Raw genomic sequence first — 14,806 nt, 5'->3', positions numbered from 1 at the left:
CTCACGGTAAAAAAAAAAAAAAAAAATCAATGAGTTTGTATAATAATACCACAACATTAAACAGCATCTGGTTGTAAAAAGCGCGGAGATTTACATTCCTGAAGAAATGAGATAACCTTTCACAGGTGAGATTGTGTTGGTTTCTGTTTTTATATGTATTATGAACTCAATGTTACAGGCTTTTAAACTATGGTAACTTTTTAATGTCGTGTCAGCTAATACCGTCGTTGTTGTATTGTGTTAGTTTAGCAAAAGCATCTAGCATCAAGTCTATTACAGATATAGATATTCATACATGCGTATAACTAGGTTGCAGACGCACAGAGTGTTGACGGACGGGCTTTGACCGTTCCAATATGGCGGATGGCTTATGCATAACGGCCCATTGAAACAGCTACTAATGTCCAGTGTGTGCAGAGCTGTAATATACACACAAGATGGCGACTTTGAGTAAGAATTAAAATATTTGAATACTTACAAAACTTCAATTATAGTTTTAATGACTTTATTATTATTCTAAAATGTGGAAAATATTAGAAAAGAAAAAAAAAAACAATGAGTAGATGTGTCCAACCTTTGGACTGGAAGTTTATACAAGCAGCAAATCATGCACACTTCTCACAAAAGTCCATTCTTGTTTCGAACAGTAGGGAGCAGTATTATCTTGAATGTAGCTGATGAACCTCTCCCCTATTAGCAACCTTTTCTACTCCCTCTCAACATATTTCCCTGCCCTTCCTCTAAAATCTAGATTAAAGGCACTTTGTAGTGTAGCATGCTTTAAAGACGCTGTTGGACAGAATGTTCCCTCTGTGGCACTCAGAACCCAGACATCACGTGTTTAACATTTCTAAAAATATTGTGTTACTTCAATATTAATGACTGTTTATCAGTCTGACAGAAAAATCCCCCTTTTCAGGATGCACAAAGCACAGTTATGGATGTCCCGTTGAAGAGGTTATCTGGCTAAAGAGCGAATTACAGTTCTCTGACTCCAGATATATTTTTAAACAGAGTTGGTCATGTGAGGAAGATAACAATAGCTCTGTGTAGCTAATTTGCTGTTTAATGCACACACTTTGAAATAAGTGCTTTTTGCTTTGCTGATTACATCAACAGCTACTTTTTAAGGAAAGTGCTCTTTGTGGTTGCCAGGCAACATTTTCTCTCTTGAATGAGATGGTAAGTGCTCATATTAGAAATGGCCACATGGATATAGCTGCATCACTCAAAAAAGTGCGCAATCAGCTTTTATAATAATAGGCAATATCATTGGTGAAAGTATTGGGAAATATGAATTAAATTTGTACAAGAAATTAACTTGTATACTTTACCTCATAAGAGAAGTGTATATAAACAATAACAACATATGAGAGGCTGTGTGTCATGCAAGCCCTTTAGCCATGACTGTATACACAATAGAACAGCCTTGAGTGCCTTTATTGCTTTTATAAAACATTTACAGCATCATAAATTAATAAATAATGACACATTTTCATTAGATCTTTATTTTATTTAGGAAGTTCATTGAGTGCCATTATACACTAGAAGATACACTACCATTCAAAAATTTCATGTCAGTGTTTTTTATGCTCACCCAGGCTGCATTTATTTGGCCATTTATTTTTATTTTTTTTAACAATTTAAAGTGGCTGTTTTCTATTTTAATATTTTTAAAATGTAATTCATTCCTGTGATGGAAAAGCTTAATTTTTTTAAGTGTTACAGTTACATGGTCCTTCAGAAATCATTCTAATATGTTACACTCTAAAATATGCTGGGTTAATAACAACCCAAGTTGGGTTGAAAATGGAAAAACGGATTACTTTAACCCAGCAATTGGGTTGTTTTAAGCCAGCGGTTGGGTGAAACGTTTGCTTAACCTGTGGGGTAGTTTTATTTAACTTAACTATTGTTAAAAAATTACTGTATTTCTTGCTTAAAATGAACCCAAAATATGTTGGAAATTAACATTTATTAATATGTTTAATAAATGAACATTTATTAATAAGAATAATAACTAAACAATAAACATTTATTAAACTGCTTATTAATAAATGTTCACCTTTTGATTATTATTGTTTCCTCTAGTAATTATGTGTCTGATTTTTAATTTCCAACATATTTTGGGTTCATTTTAAGCCAGACATAGTCATTTTTAAACAATAGTTGGGTTAAATAAAACTACCCAGCAGGTTGGGCAAACATTTAACCCAATGACTGGGTAAAAACAGCCCATTTGCTGGGTTTAAACAACCCATTTGCTGGGTTTGTCCATTTTCAACCCAACTTGGGTTGTTTTTAACCCAGAATTTTTTATTCTTAACTTATATATATTTGTATATTTCTTAAATGTATCAATGCTGAAAATGGTTGTGCTGTTTTGTGAAAACTGTAATAATTTTTTTTCAAGATTCTTTGATGAATAGAAAGTTCAAAAAAACAAACAATTTTATGCATCCTTGCTGGAAAAAAAACATACTAACTTCAGACTATTAAACGGTAGTGTCGATTCTAAACAAAATGAATTATCCACTACAGTGAACAGGTCAAAGAACTTACTAATGGCATATAACAAGATTGGTACACTATTGACAAATTTGTTTTATAATAAATGTTTTTGAAGATTCTAGAATGTGCAAATGACATGCAAAACACGGAGGAGTGCTTACATAGACCTAACTCGTTTTTGTTGGCAAAAACAGCATAAACATTACATAAGCTGCGTTGCCTCCTCTCACTGACATTGGCCCGAGGGAATGCTCATCCATCATCAAAAAACATATAAGCCTTACTTACTGGGCTGCAGACTGGAACATGCTCTGTGTGGATCCATCAAAATCTGATATTTTTAGCACAGAGGTCTCTAAAATTAAGTCAAAAGTGAGAGATTGATTTTCATGCATCTTTTTGATCAATATAATATTTAGCCTAACATGGGAGGTGGGGTTCGGTGTGAAGCTGAGGTATATTTCAATGCCGTTACACAATACATGTGCTATTATGACTGGAAACTGTTATGTGAGCCTACAGGCTGTAATAGAGAGATGGCAGTACAGCAACATAAGCACAGATGGTCACACATTTGGGATTCATGATGAGTCCAGTCACCTCAACATGAGCGTGAAGAAACGAAGCCTGTTACCACATGTCCAGTCTCTTTTTCTGCCTGGTTTACTTATCTCTGAGTTCTACACAGAATGTAGAATACTTAACCAACATGGCAGTGCACAAGGATATAATGAAACGTCTGATTGAACAAGACGCTTAACGAAATATAATATCTAAAGTCCCTGTGGAGGTTTTAAAAATCTAATCCTAACAATAACAGTAGTTCAAAGCAATATTTGCATTCAAACAGGGTTCAATAGAAGGTAAACTCAATCGACAGCACTTATGGCATAATGGTGATTCGGATTAAATGACCATAAATGATGAGAACATCTTTACAGCTAAAATAATACACACATTTTAACAGAAGAATCATGCTGCCTTCAGGTTCTAACGGAAATACGAGTAAATACAAGTTTTCTAGTTGAAAATTGGACGTAAACACCCTCAAGTCATTTTTACTACTGGGAAGCTCGGGATTATTTTGATACCCAAGTTCCCGAGTTGGGAGGTCATAAACATTAAACTGTGGGAGTCAAAGGGTCTGAAAGATGATGCCATGGTTGCAGTATTTCTTTTGGACAGGTAGGTATGATTCAATTTTGAATGTAGCTTATGTACAGCTGCATGAAAAAGTATGGGAACCACTTGCAGAATCTGTGAAAATGTGAACAATTTTAACAAAATAAGAGAGATCATACAAAATGCATGTTATTTTTTATTTTTATTTGTTTTATTTATTTATTTTTATTTTAATAAATTCAGCTGTTTTTTTGTCCTGTGGACTATATGTAAACATATTTTATGTAAAATATCTTACTCAAGACAGTACTAAATAAAAAATAACATGCATTTTGTATGATCTCTCTTATTTTGTTAAAGTTATTCACATTTTTACAGATTCTGCAAGTGGTTCCCATACTTTTTCATGCAACAGTAGTTTGTGTACCTTCACGATTAGCTCAACGACAGCAGCACCCAGCGTTTAATCAGGAACTATTTTTATGTTTTCAAAGTTACTCACTGTACTGTAAAGTTTTCTCACCGGTGAATGTCTCTCTGGTCTGTGCGCGTTCATGTGTTTTGGAGGAGGCATGGCTTTGGACGGCGATTTGCAGGGAGGGTGTGATCATATTAAAGTCCCTTTAAGACAAGTCATTTCACTCGGCGGCCATCTTTGAAACGCCTCTCAGGCATGCAAGCAGGGCCGGCCCAAGCTTTTATGGGGCGCTAAGCAGAATTTTATTTGGGGGCCCCTCGGTTAAAATAACTTAAGATAAACATCTTCTCATATATATAAAAAAATAAATATAAATGTACAAAATGGACAATATTAAATTAATAGTGCACGTCAGAATGAAATGAATGAAATGTTTAACCGGCAAGGCTTTGAAGCACATGCAAATAATGAACTTTTGTGATAGCGAATAAGTCCCGTGAGTGTAACTCTACCGCTGCGTTTACGTGATGCAAATGTACGTCATGTACAGTATTGCGACAGAGAGGCCAGAACGGCATCTGATAGAATAAGCGCTGTAAAAAGCTGTCATTTAATTTGCTCTTGGGGGCCCCCTGGTGGCAGCGGGGCCCTAAGCAGCTGCTTAGTTCGCTTATAGGGAGGGCTCTGCATGCAAGTGCAGCTCCTAACTCTGTGAATGGGGAACATCAAATCCTCCAAAGCTGTTTGCCAAGCTTTCGATTAAATTTCATATTTGAAATCACCAATGAAATCTGACAACAACTGTCTCATAAATTTCAGGCCTCTTATTTAGAAGGCAGGACTTTTTCCGCCATATAGTGCATTGCACTTTCTCCCATTCAAAACAATACGAGTGACGCGTCTTGTCTTGTGTAATTCTATAGTCTTTGATCATATGCTTTCAATGCTAGCAGGCTAATGTTAGCATTTCTCAGATCACCTACTGCACCTTTAACTCTCATATATGCTGTTGGATATGATTCAGATCATGTTTTGGTACAAGCTCTGTCACTTTCCACTTTTGACTCTACAGTTTGAGGTTTGATTGCCCAAGCGGTCAATGAGAGTTTTCATTTAGAAGACAAATTTGATAATTATGTATTCAATAATGAAATTTCATTCATTTTAAACCAAAAATCTTTCATGTAAGCTTTACATGATGCTTTACAAGCACCACAATTCTGCTTTTAAATCTTTCTTTTTTAAATCTTTTTTTTTAAAGAAAATGGGTGATGAGTCATAATCTTTTTTTTTTTCTTTTTTTTTTTTGTAATCAACATTATGCCACAGTTGAGCTTAACTTGCATTTTCCTTTAAGGAGAAAAAAAAAAAAAAAAAACATACTAAAACCTAAACCTGAGACTGTGCAATCCACAGTAAGTGAATATTATGATGTTTAAAGTTCACCCATTAGAATTTGCTGTGTTAACATGTTTCATGTCTGTGTCAATAATAAGCCTATGTGCAGTGAAGCAGGTAGACAGTGAACATGCATTCTTCCACTAGACTCAAAGTGTGATAAGATTTCAGTCCAAATAATAGAGCCCATAAAATGGGAATGACCACACACCTCAGCTGCAGGTCAGTGACAGTAATCTTTCTTGTATCTGAATATAGTGTCAGCCAATAATTATCTTTACCTCTAATGGCAGTAGATGATAGGATTACTGACCTTCCATGCAAGCCATCACAGTGATTGAATATTCAATGATGAAGTTGAAATGGTTGACTCCCTGATCCCGGATAACCATAATCGGTGTGCGTGTTTTGCTGAAGGCACGGTCTAAAGGTCAGTGGAAATTTGACAGCATGCTGATGGCTGTCTATTTTTTAAGACAGGATGTCTACTTTTTTATTGTACACCTTTATTGTCATGTTCCCTTATATTTTTAATGTTTAAATGGTTATATATTTTAGCATTGAACTACACTATCATCTCTTACAGGTAACAAAACATTTAAATTCACAGTTATAGTTTCCGAGAACTGTTAATAAACAATATTTGTTATGACACAAAGCACTCATGACATACTCGATCAGACATAATTTGCTCTTTGTGAGTACAACAAACATGTTTGAGACCTTTACAAGCCAATCACTGCCGTCTTTTATCAGAGGTGACAGTAACATCACCTCACCACAACTTCTCGCCTCTATTGAAAAGGTCACTTAACTGTAGACAGTACACTTTTTTAGCTTTTTTGTTCCTCCTCTTCTTCCTGATGCACATCCCTATTTCTTGATTTCTCTCGTAGTGTGGAGAATAATGTGGAGCTGACATTTTCAGCAGCTTGCTCTGTTTCTTCCACCACATTGTAAAAAAGATCAAATAGCAACATCAAAACAACTCTGCGTCACTGGAGCACTGGCAGGTTATTGTGAAATGCCATCCGTCATCAGGGGCACACTGGTGGAGTGTGGTGAGGAACTTATACTAGGTGCCCTGTGCCAAGTGAAGAGTGCTAACAGAGGCGTAATATGGCTTTCATTAAAATGGACAGTGATTTATTATATGTAACGAAGTTCTTAATGTGATTATGGGCTGGCATAATGTAGTTTTGTAATTAATGCCAGCTCACACAAGATATTGTTTTAAAAATCTTTCTAATGTAAAAGCATAGTAGAGTCCGCACCACAACTATAACGATAACGACACAGAAAAACGATATCATTGGAATTTCTAGCTGATAAACTATAAAAACATTGACAGCCAATCAGAATCCATTCTGCTTCAAGACCACGAGCATTGCATGTGCATTTGTGGAATAAAGAGAACGAATTGTCCACTGGTGTGGATGCTAATATAGATACACTATATCTCACTTAAAAATAACCCAAGTTGGGTTAAAAATGGACAAACCCAGCGATTGGGCTGTTTTGACCCAACTGTTGGGTTCAATGTTTGACCCAACCTGCTGGGTAGTTTTATTTAACTCAACTATTGTTCAAAAATGACTGCATTGCTTGCATAAAATGAACCTAAAATAGGCTTGAAATTAACATTTTCTAATATTTTTAATAAATGAAAATTTATTATTAAGTTTAATAAATAATAATTAAATGATAAACATTTGTTAAATTGCTTATTAATAAATGTTCACCTTTTGATTTTTATTGTTTCCTCTAGTAATTACAGTATGTGTCTGATTTTTAAGCCAGCCATATAGTAATTTTTAGGCAGCGGCTATTTGTACTAAGTGCAAATAGCGATACATGCTATTTACACTATGTGACAATAGCAGCATTTTCTTAGCGATATGCTATTTACACTAGGTGAAAATAGTAACAGATTTTATTTAGCCTACATCATTTAAAAGTAAGCTACCAGTTCTTTGCAAGAAGAGTAAATAGTAATTAGATGCTATCTATACTTTATATTGGCAGATACTATTTGCACCTCAATATTTTTGTACATTAATAGGATGCAATAATATCATAGAGTGTAAATGATTATATTTAAGTTTTATTATACGTTATTAAATGAATGCTGCCTTATTGGGAGAATAAAAACCCTCCCTATACTAACCCCAATCCTACCCAATAAACACTTGTAATATTATTAAACACTCGTTCGCAGTTTATTTCCACTTTTAAAACATTATTTTCATTTTTATTGAAAATAAATGCAAGCTCTGCAAAAGGTGGGTTCAAACCCGCGTCGATTGCGTTAGGGCTTAGTTCACACAGAACACGTTTTTGCTTTGAAAAATGCGAGACCCGGGCAGTGGAAGGTGGAAAAAATGTAAGATCTCGAGATGCATTTTAAAAGTTGAACTGATTTTAACTTGAGCGTCGCGTTTTTAGAATGCCATGTCATGCGCGAGGCGCTGCAAAAGACGCAAGACGCGAGTGCAATGGTTTTGCATGTCCGTCTAGCGCGTTCACATAGAAAAACAATGGAAAAGTAGCGCATTGGAATGGAAAAACACGTTCTGTGTGAACGGCCCCTTACTTGCTACTGCTGCACCACTGAAGACGTTAAAATCCATGCGTCTTTTTTAAAACTTGAGTGAACTTTGAACTTTGCCAACAAGGGGCACTATTTGCACTTAGTGTAAATAGACACTCCGTAATTTTTAATCAGTAGTTTGATTAAATAAAACTGCCCAGCAGGTTGGTCAAACATTTAACCCAACCGCTGGGTTAAAACAACTCAAACGCTGGGTTTGTCCATTTTCAACCCAACTTGGGTTGTTTTTAACCCAGCATTTTTTCAGAGTGTATAGTTGACTTGTAAAAAAGTTAACGTACTAGTAAAACTTGTAATTACAACTTGTAAACTCTGAATTTCCTGAGAGTTACGAATTGTACCATGTGACCGCTGTACCACCGCAGATTCATTCTGACATTGATATTGTTGCCGTAGAAACGCATAATTCTGAGTCAGAGAATGTGAACAGCTCTGAGTAGAACATCACATGTTGTCATCTCGTAATCACGGTAATTACGGCATGCCATGAATGCAGCATTAACTGTCTGTGAAAGTATTCTCAAGGACACAATGGTGTCTTGTTAGTCCAAGAATATAAGTTCACATAGGCATGGTTGCCAGACCTTCAGAAACCACATGGTTGGGTAACACAGGTTTCACTGAAAGCAAAGGAATGGAGAGACTGTCCCAGTCTGGGCATGGCATTCAGTGTGCACTGTATGTTAATTAAAAAAGAAACACATTTGATTGCAGTGCAGTTTTAGTGGCCACAGTAAACACTCTTTATCTATTGCAGACTTGCTTAAATACAATAAGTGCTGATATACACTCCAACATCACACGTTACACTGTCTTTGGCTTAATAATTGTCCTACTGGTAACTCTCAACTAGGTGAAGAGGGCAGTGGTTTAGCTTTGTGTGTCTGTTACATGAGAGAAAGCAAGCAAGAAAGACACATAAGTAAAGCTAATACGCATGGTAGTTTCCACAAATTCAAATCAAATTGGTCGAGTTGGTGTCCCTTTACTTTTTAAATGCAACTAAAGCATAAAACCTGTCTTGACAGATGTGTTAGATCTTACTAAAATGCAATTAAAATGCTTGTAACCAAATAGTAATTTTTGCCTATCCCCTAGTTCTTCTCTAGTTTATTCTACAATTAAAATGATAAAAACATTAATTATTTTAATTACTAAATCATTCAGTTGTGTTTTTAACACGTTATTCCCACATTAATAAATCTAACATTCCATCACATTGTGACACACAGGAAATAACATGAATATACAAAATTTAGAAATTACTACATTCGTCAGGCTATTCAACTATTTAGCACTGTTAACAGAAAATATTATAGGAACACTCCACTTTTTTTGAAAATAGGCTCATTTTCCAACTCCCCTAGAGTTAAACAGTAGTTACATCATGTACTAAGACTGACGGAAAATTAAAAGTTGCGATTTTCTAGGCCGATATGGCTAGGAACTATACTCTCATTCGGGCGTAATAATCAAGGAACTTTGCTGCCGTACCATGGGTGCAGCAGGCTCAATGATATTGTGCAGCGTCTCTCACAAATGTCTCCATGGTTGCAAGGCACGCTCCCTGTGCAAGCAGGGGGTCACAGGCGCTGCGTAATATCATTGCGCCTGCTTCACCCATGGTACGCCAGCAAAGTTCCTTGATTATTACGCCGGAATGAGAGTATAGTTCCTAGCTAGATCGGCCTAGAAAATCACAACTTTTCATTTTCCATCGGTCTTAGTACACAATGTAACTACAGAAGAGTCAAGTTTTAAATAGGAAAAATATCGAAACTCTTTGGTCATTTTTGAGCGAGATGCTAACGGTCTAATCTGATTCAATGAACTATGCTAAGCTATGCTAAAAGTGGTACCACCAGACTCAGAGATCGGCTGAATGGACTCGAAAACGGTAAAACTCAACTGTTAAACTCTAGGGGAGTTGGAAAATGAGCCTATTTTCAAAAAAAAAGTGGAGTGTTCCTATAAAGGGGTGGTTGATTATGAGTTCACTTTTTTAACTTTAGTTAGCGTTTATTGTTGCTGTTAGAGCAGAAACAACATCTGCAAAGTTACGACGCTCAAAGTTCAATGCAAACGGAGATATTTTCTTTTACAGAATTCTCTGTTTAAGGACTACAACACATGGCTGGTAGGGACTACAACGAGCTTCTTCCCGGATTAGTGACATCACAAAAAATGTACATAAACCCTGCCCCCGAGAACACGCAACAAAGGGGGTGAGGCCATGTTGGGCTGCTTTAGAGAAGAGGAAGAGTTGTTGTAGTAGTGCAGGGGTTTTCAACCTTTTTGGACACGCGCCCCCCTACGTTTATCTAATTTCACTCGCGGTTTACAGTTTACACACCAGAAGCGACCACTGTCACGTCGCGCCTTGCCGCAACACCTTGAGGATGTCTACACTAGACGCAACAAAGTGACAATTGCAAATCAATTTGTTCTTTGTGTCAAAAGAAACGCAGATGCTTTGGAGTATGTCAGAAATACCGGTAGAACGAGGCATCAGTTTACTGTCAGGGATTTTGTGTTGCATCACGTCGTTCGCGTCCGGTGTAGACAGGGTTAGTTAAAAACTGAAACATTAAAATATAAACAGCTTACCGACTTCAGAGTCACGGCTGAGCTTGTTTTTCGTTCAGTTTAACCTTAGTTTTGATCATCTCTGGTATTCTTGATTTTACAAGCCACCAGTCCATTTTGCTTTTAGTTGTTTTTGCTCAAATTCAGTTGCGCCAAACCCGCTGTAACTATAGCCAACGATTAGCTGGGAGAATAGTCAAATTGCACCCTCTAGTGGATGATTTAAGATTTGCTAGTAAAATCTCACTTTTACAGCTGTTTCACTTGAGAATTTCACTTACACTTTTGATCTACAGATGCTGGCGCCCCCCACAGGTTGAAAACCCCTGTAGAGTGTTGTTGCCAACTACATAAATTTATCCACTAACCGTTCAGAAACGTCCAGTTTCATTCTAAAAGTTGTAACTTCTTCCTGAGTCTCTCCATCAGTGTCCGACTCCAGTTTGAACAATGTAAGGCTGAACACCGTTACTGACAATCATCATTTTGGCTGCGTGAGATTCTCCAGCTTTGCTGTTGTTGAGCAACTGAAGCGCGAGCTGTTAAAGCTCCGCCCTCTTCTGGAAAGGGGGCCGGGAGCAGCAGCTAATTTGCATTTAAAGGGACACACACAAAAATGCTGTGTTTTTGCTCACACCCAAATAGGGGCAAATTTGACAAGCTATAATAAATGATCTGTGAGGTATTTTGAGCTGAAACTTCACAGACACATTCTGTGGACACCAGAGACTTATGTTACATCTTGTAAAAGGGGCATTATAGGTCCCCTTTAAAATCAAAAATATAAGTTCATCAATAACTTCAAACCAAACCTTGTTACCCAATATAGGAAGTTTAGAATTTATTAGAACCTTTTACTTAGGATTTATTTATTTTTATTTCTAGAGAATAATGAAGTCACACTAATCAAGGTATTGACTCCTATGTCCCAAAATCTTTTTGCAGGGTTGCAAAAATTACTGCTCATAAAATTAAACAGCACATATAATATTTAGTTTCCCATCCTGAGGTGGATGAACAATACATTTAAGCATCTCTTTTTGAACAAAAAGTGTGTTTATATGTTTTTGTCTGCCTGCATGTGTTGAACTCCCATCTCTCTTATGCTCCAGTTACCCTGAAGCTTGCTTAAAGCAAGCAGGCATAGCAGTCGTTTAAACACATCGGCACGGCAGCTGGCCTACTTTGGTTTAGTCTATTAACCAAAGCTGAGTCCCCACACACTCAATCAGCTTTGAGCTGCATTTGGGACAAAGGTTTGGGGGAAGGGATTGATGTTTCTAACAGAGGCTCTAACTCTTTTGGGGTAGCTGTTGGCCCTCGTGAGCTCCTGATCTCACCCTAAACACTGCTGGAGCCCTGTGGGCTTAATGTGTTTACTTGCATTTCCTACACCTACCTCATACTCCTCCCCCAGGCAGCCAACAGTCTCCCGCCCCAGCCAACACGGTGCCCTCCCCGGCTTCATCAGCATGCGTGAAAACCAGCAGCTCCGAACACAAGACCATTGGTGAGGGTGTAAATGGATTCAAATAGAGGAATGACAATGGAGATGGTGTGAAGAGACCGCCTCTGAATCACCCATCTAAAAGAGATAGACAGAAATGGAGTGATAGACAAGTGAGAGGTTGGATTGGCCATTGGAAAATGTGTTTTTAACAATAACTGCATCCTGGAAATTGCATTCAACAGAATTACGCTTTCATATATACTGTTATTTTGAGGCACACAGTTATTTTAGGTGGTGACACAACTAGGACATGTCTCATGCAGTTTATTTTAGTAATCGCCAAAGAACTTTCACAGAAAGCCCACACATAGTCATATTCGTGAACTAAACTGACATGCATTAGCTATTGAAAAAAACTACAAATAGTCTTTTATATTAGATTTAAAAGGAATGTTTCTTGAATGTTTGCTATGAACAATTGCTATTTCTTTTGTCTCCATGAAGCTATTTTTGCTTTATGGGTCACTCTGACTCTTGACAATCTAGGAGTTTCGTGAGTCAGCTCTGTTCTCTTTCTCTGGTGCTCTCTCTCTCTCGCTCTCATGACCAAGGTATCTCCATGGCTACAGGATCCTCAGAGGTTCAGGTTGCAGAAGTGGGTGTGTGGGTAGGTGTTAGCTGTAGCTGTGTTAAATGAGCCTGAGCAGAAGCATTGAAATGCAGAAGAACACAGAGAAGTGAGCATAAATTTGCTTGATTCAGTCTTTTAGCAACTCCTCTTAACCCTGTTGCTGTTCTAATGAACGTGACAGAAATGTAAAATCCTGAATGAAAGGAAAAGAGACAAAAAGTGAAGGGGTGTCTGCACTAACTGGAACAGAAAGAGACTTTTTAACTTTTTACAAAGCCAAAACTTCAACCGCTCTAGACATTACAAATTAATTGATAGGATTTTTTTGCATTTACAAATATGCATTTAGCAGATGCTTTTATCCAATGCGAGGAACATGAGCAATTGTTCACAGAGAAAAAAAATATTCATACTACGCAAAGGTTTGTTAGACAGCTAGATTAAGAAAACAAACTAGATCATGAAATGCAGAAAAGAAAATATACATTCATTGGTTTTTCATAAAGTAAAACTGCATTTCTGTCATGACTACTCTTGGAGTGTTTGTCGTGGTAATGGATAAGACACTAGCCGGGTTTCCATTACAAATTTGCACAAAACTATTGTGAAATGACGGCGTTTCCATTAACTGATGTTATGTGATTAAAATGTAATTTTTTCCTCTCGCGATAAGTCATTCCAAAAATTATGGCAATAGATGTTAGTAGGCTTAAGTATATCACAGCCATTATTTTTAATCGAAGGAGATGTAGGCGTGTTATCCAAGCATTAATGGCAAGGAAAGCCCCTTATACTTGGGAGCGGCCACATATGATGTGTTTCTGGGTGTTTCTTCCTTCTATCTGCTTCGAGGTCTTGATAAATTGTGGCATTTCTTTGTTGTTCAAGGCTGATTTATACTTCTGCGTCGCCGTAGCTATGGCATAGGCTGTGTGTAGCATGCGTGGCCTATGGCGTAACCCAACGTGCACCTCTTCAAAAATGTAACGTGTCAATTCTACATGGACCACAAGTGCTGTGATTGGTCTGCTAGAACCCCTCCCTCAGGTCAAAAAACTGGTGTAGAGCCAGCAGAGAAGAGCGAGCATCTTCAACTTCCATCGGAATGAAAAAACGCTCTGTTTCAGGAGACACGCGCCGTTAAACTGCAACAAAAGTCGTTGCCTATTTGCCGCCATCACTGCTGAAATTTCTCTGACAACGTACATGACAAGCTGCTTCTTCTTCGGCTTTTGCCTTGATACTCAATATGACCGTGGACACTGCCTACTAACGGTCTGCATGTTGCATGTCGACACGGACGACGACGCAGAAGTATAAATGAAAACTGACGCATAGCCTGCGGTGCAGAGGCTCCGGTGTAGGTCACACGCAGAAGTATAAATCAGCCTTTAGAATCCAGTATTCCCATAATTCTTTTGTCTTTTATGAGTTTAATAAAGAACTCTTGTCTCGTCTTCTGTTCAAATATACTGCACCATTTTTAAAGAATGATCGACTTTTACGTATGTCAGGTGACCTGTAAATGCGAAAAAAAACTTTTTCCCATGTGGTTTTGCTAAATATTCCTTTTTTGAATTGCCTGATAAACCAACTCATGTGAGTGTAAAAACTTTTTTGCGATATATGGGAGTTTTTGCAAAATTGACGTGTTTCCATTGGACGTATTTTCAATTCACAATTTCAATTTGCGCAATTTGAAGGGTAATGGAAACGCAGCTAATGTTGATATGTTTTGTCTTGGCGGAATAGATCTGCTACAGGACTTCTGCCAATACATACATGACACACTGCTGTGAGCAAGTAAGACATGCTGCTGCTGTACAATATTGCATACATGAATTACCCGTAGCAGATCTATACAGGTGGAGCTGGGGAAGGTGGAGGGCTTCTGAAAGCATGCTGCACTGCAACAGCAAATGCTGACCAAGTATTTGAAGGTTGAGCAGCAGCAACCAATCAGCTGTGCTGAACAGAGAATGATGTCATTGCAAGCAGAAGATGACAGAATTTGTATTTTACAGATATAGGTTTTTTTTATTTTTTTATCACTAGTATGTTTTTTTATGCACCCAGATT

Source organism: Ctenopharyngodon idella, chromosome 6 (assembly GCF_019924925.1).
Source record: "Ctenopharyngodon idella isolate HZGC_01 chromosome 6, HZGC01, whole genome shotgun sequence".
Classification (NCBI taxonomy): domain Eukaryota; kingdom Metazoa; phylum Chordata; class Actinopteri; order Cypriniformes; family Xenocyprididae; genus Ctenopharyngodon; species Ctenopharyngodon idella.
This window is presented reverse-complemented; position numbering follows the sequence as displayed.